Source organism: Cupressus sempervirens, chromosome 1 (assembly GCF_028749045.1).
Source record: "Cupressus sempervirens isolate cs-2001-9-10 chromosome 1, ASM2874904v1, whole genome shotgun sequence".
Taxonomy (NCBI): Eukaryota; Viridiplantae; Streptophyta; class Pinopsida; order Cupressales; family Cupressaceae; genus Cupressus; species Cupressus sempervirens.
Window position 1 is genome coordinate 247,788,969 of NC_143118.1, and position 5,091 is coordinate 247,794,059.

The 5,091-nt window shown below is 32.9% G+C and overlaps 1 pseudogene across 1 annotated transcript; it reads right to left on the minus strand.

Moving 5' to 3' along the window:
- Positions 1 to 1,712: 1,712 nt before the first annotated feature.
- LOC149577085 ((E,E)-alpha-farnesene synthase-like) lies at positions 1,713 to 4,875 on the minus strand (annotated as a pseudogene). Its single transcript, XR_016362739.1, has 10 exons — positions 4,528 to 4,875; positions 4,267 to 4,436; positions 4,084 to 4,169; positions 3,741 to 3,955; positions 3,551 to 3,647; positions 3,298 to 3,390; positions 2,922 to 3,137; positions 2,699 to 2,837; positions 2,220 to 2,468; positions 1,713 to 2,113 (listed from the first exon to the last, which is right to left on the minus strand). The product of XR_016362739.1 is annotated as a (E,E)-alpha-farnesene synthase-like (transcript).
- Positions 4,876 to 5,091: the final 216 nt, after the last annotated feature.

A 5,091-nucleotide genomic window follows, 5' to 3' on the forward strand; every position in this document is an offset into this window, starting at 1 on the left:
ACTCATGTTTTCATTTTATATGCATATAAATAGAATATAAAATATAATATGAATACACACCTTAAAGGATTTGATGTCTCCTCTTACACGAAGGCTGAACCCTCCAAGATTATCAAACCTTGATGGATAATCAATTTTATGAAATATATCTTCTTGAACAATACCACATATGGTTAACATAGCTTGTAATATGGTAGGGCATTTTCTTGAACTAATTGTTCCATTCTCTATGTGTTCAGCCAAAGTTGGTATGTGTTTTGTAGCATTCCACTTAGCTTCTTGCAACATAGAATCTATATAAGTTTCCCACTATGTAAACACACAATAAATTTGAGTAAGATAAAAGAGTTTATTGATTCATTAGAAAACAAAAATAAAATGTCTAGGCTCCTTTTGACTACCAAAACATAAGAAAATGAGATGCAATAAATTTGGTGATGCATTACATTTACCTTTGAGATTATGAGAGTAAATGAGCTAGCTATTTTATGAATTCTACCATTTTATATGAAAAAATTAACAAAAATATATAGTCATCCCGCATCTTTAGCAAGGGAAAGAGTCTCTTGGCCTTGAAACTTTTGAGCTTCTTGATCCATTTCATTGATTCCATTATACAAAACCATGTATATAATTTTCATGTATTAGGGGAGTTGGTCTATAGCTATTGGATCCCACCCAAAAAATGCAATAGCTTTTTGTTACAGTCTAACTCACATTTATTGTTAGTTACTACAACATAAGTATTGATTTATCACTTACTTCTTAATTGTTTGTGCACGAGGAGTTCTAGTTCATCAACTGTTCCATGATAAATGTTTAATTGTTATTCTACTTAGTGATGAGCATATGAAATTATATATGTATGGTTATTTTGCACCCACAATAAAAGAGCTCATAGTTGACAACAAATAATTTCAAATATTGGAGGTTGCATGAAAGGATAGAAATATTTTTGTTAGGTTATGAAGTTAATTCTCACCTTGAGATGGCTATTCACATGAGAAGCATTTTTATTCTTTTTTTTTTTACTAATTGATTTTAAGTAGGGATATAAATATAATTTTAACAAAGCCCATAAAAGTACGTTTCTATTTCATATCAATGCAATAAGAATTATTACCATTATTCTATCAAATAAGCACCAATGTTCTTCATTTTAAAGATAATGTATGATGGCCATGTATCATGACAAAATGCAACATAGGTATATTATATGAGTTCCTTTATTCATTTTTATTCAACTATTTAAAATGACATTTTATTTAAGCCCATAGATAAGTTCCTTAGCCCTTTTCATTTGAATAAGTAAACCTTTTAAAATCCCACTGTAGTTTTTCATGATTAATTTGATCTAAGTCAAGTTATACTTGTTTGTATGGATGATTCTCGACATCATCTTCGCTTTATGACAAGATCTTATATTCTTACCAATAAGATGTAGATAATGAGATAATGTAGTTAGAACTTATTGAATGTTACACCACACAATTTCTTATTGAAACAAACATATTAGATGTTTTTAATATTTTGACATAAACCATAAAAGTGATTCTTACAAAATAGCAATTTTCGTAAGAATTATAACTTTTATTCTAAGAAACAATCATATATTCTCTTCATTTTAAAATCATATTAAAATGCCTATCCACCACAAAAAAAAATAGAAAACAATAGAAAACAAAACCATGCAAATATTATGTAAGAATCACTAGAAAAAATACCAATTCATTTATTATTGATAATAATAAATATCTCTCAATCAATTCAAGAGAGACTTATGCGATTGTAGGCATTGGTTTACCACATTCAAAATTTACATAGATACTGGTTCAATTAGGATTTGATTTACATGATCTCTTATATCTTGATAGGCAAAACTAAAGCCATCTCTCTCATTGTAGAAATGTAGGTAACCCCTTGCAACATCATAAGAATAATCCTTGCTACAACTTGGAACACCATCATTTTTCAGAAACTCCCAATTCAATTCTTTGTGTCTTTCATCCAATAAGCTCTCAAGATAATTTAAGGCATCTTCTTCAGTGGATCCTGGATTATCTTTCATGTAGCTCACTATGGATGAATTTGTTTCTCCTCGAGCCACCTCACCCTTCAAAACCAATGATTGAAATTCTTAAAAAAATTGAATAGCCTATAACTCAATTTTCATTTTATATTCATGTAAATAGAATATCAAATATAATATGAATACACACCTTAAAGGATTTGATGTCACCTCTTACTCGAAGGCTAAAACCTCCAAGACTATCAAACCTCGACGGATAATCAATTTTATGAAATATATCTTCTGGAACAATCCCATCCACTGTTAATATAGCTTGCAATGTGGTTGGGCGTTTTCCTGAACTAATTGTTCCATTCTCTATGTGTTCTGCCAAAGTTGGTACGTGTTTTGTAGCATTCCACTTAGCTTCTTGCAACATAGCATCTATATAAGTTTCCCACTATATAAACACACAATAAATTTGAGTAAGATAAAAGAGTTTATTGATTCATTAGAAAACAAAAATAAAATGTCTAGGCTCCTTTTGACTACCAAAACATAAGAAAATGAGATGAAATAAATTTGGTTATGCATTACATTTACCTTTGAGATTGTGAAAGTAAATGAGCCAGCTATTTTATGAATTCTACCCTTTTTAATGAAAAAATTAACAAAAATATATAATCATACCGCATCTTTAGCATGGGAGAGAGTCTCTCGGCCTTGAAACTTTTGAGCTTCTTGATCCATTTCATTGATTCCATTATACAAAACCATGTATATAATTTTCATGTATTCGGGGAGCTGGTCTATAGATGTTGGATCCCACCTAAAAAATGCAATAGCTTTTTGTTACAATCTAACTCACATTTATTGTTAGTTACTGCAACATAAGTATTGATTTATCACTTACTTCTTAATTGCTTGTGTGAGGAGTTCTAGTTCATCAACTGTTCCATATGTGTCATATGTATCATCCAAATATGTTGCAAGTACGCAAGACTTGGCAAGACTCGATCTAAATGTAGAGTACTTTTCATCTTCACAAATTGCACATGCCATAAAGAAAAATTCTACATGTCGATGGCGAGCAAAATTTACATTAGGCAAACCAGATTCCCTCCACCATCTGAAACGACACAGCCAATTGAAAAGGAAAATGTTAATTAAAACCTCAATAACCCAAATGTAATAAAAAAATGTTTTTCTTTGAAAACAAAAAAAATATAAAGTTGCATACGTAATAAAATCTATTATCCATCTCACATAGCATTTAAAATATAACTGACCTCGAGAAAGCTTTAAGCTCTTGCTGATGCAATGACTGAATCATATTGTAGTCCATTTTTGCTAGAGATAAAAGCTTGTCATTATCCTCCACCCTGAAAACAAATATACATTAAAATTAAAATTTGAGTAGCATATGTTCTAGAAGTAAAAGTGAAATAGAATTGCAAACCTATTGAATTGTTTTGCAGCCTTTGGCTGTTATCGTTTAAACCTGTAAGGAGATGAAAATAAGGGAGCAGAGCAAATGAGTACCTGGCCCATTCATTGTTTTCCCTGTAGATTTCAATGTATTTCCTCGCTTCCAATCTGGGCAGAGTGTATACCATGCATACCTCAGATTCACTGATACCTGCACACATATATAGGATGATCTCATTAGAGTCAGTAGATTATAAGTTTAATTGTATAAACATTTGCCTTTGTCTGAACTTGTGAATAATACCTCATGTAAAAGGCTGGAGTTTATCCCTTTCATCTGCAGAGCTTCATTTAAATATGAAGTAGAGAATTGCTTGGCCTCATCCAAAATTTTCTCCCCTGGAAAAGCAATATATGAAGCTCTGTACAAATTCAGAATACTCTTGATTTTCTCCTCCTCCGACTCAGCGGTAGGGCAGAAGAAGTCCCCATTTTCTGTTCTAAACGCCCCCAACACTCCTGTCAAATTATATCAAGTGAACGATAAGATCAGATCAAATATAAGTACACATTTTAGAACATTTGATATTTGTTTGGATCAAACATAAACCTAAACAGAGATATCTTATTTTAATAATAAGAAATACCTGGAGAAACGGAGTATCTATGGAGCCTCAGAATCCGAAAGCCCAAGGCCGTGGCGTTGAGATCTTTTTCGCATTCACCCCAATTCCTGCATTGCATTGAATTGCATTATAGAACGTTATGTACTTGTAATAATAATAATCTTATTAATGGGCTTGCTATAATAAGGGGAATTAGAAACAAACCTGTAAACCAAATCAAGGGCTTGTTTTATTTCCTCTTGAAAATGCCGATCTATTCCAAGGCGCTCAATACTATCAACCAAGAAAAGAAGTTGGGAAACATCTTTTTCATGGTTGAACCTGTCTTTTACCTCGCCAATAAGTTTCCCACAATGCTCAGCATAGTGGGTGCCCTGTTTTCAACATCAGAACAAAACTGTTACTAAAACAGAGTCAGAGAGCAAAGAAACAAGAGAAGAAAGAAGAAGAAGAGTGTGATCTTACCTGGTAAGGATGGTTTGGGAGGGACTGAATGAAATCATCTCCCCACAAATTGGGATGATGGTTTCCTATGCGCCTATTTGAGACTTCATCAGCTTGGGTCTGGTTAGCTATTAACGGGTTTGACATGAAAACCTTCGTTCTCATGCGCTTTAATGGCAGCCCTGCTTTGCCATTCACACCAACACTGGCATTGTTGGATTGAGATTGGGAAGGCTTTGATTTGAGGCAGAAATTGGATGAAAAAGTAGAGGAAAGAGCCATTGCAAAAAAACACTTGTTTGTTTGATTTGAGGCACAGAGAGGCAATGGCTTCTAAGTTTGTAGAAATGGCAGGATGCAAGGAATGCTTGTTTGCTGCGCTTTTTATAGGCATAACTGTCAAGTTGTCCAAAATGAGGAATCTCACCTTTCGCCATGACTTGTAACAGTCCTTTTTGTTCTGCGCAGGCTATCTTGAACGAGAGTTTCAAGACTTCATTGGGAAACTTCGTATATAATTTTTTAATATTTTCCGTGCTCATCGAACTGTCTTTCTTCTACATTCATTGCACATTGCACATGCAC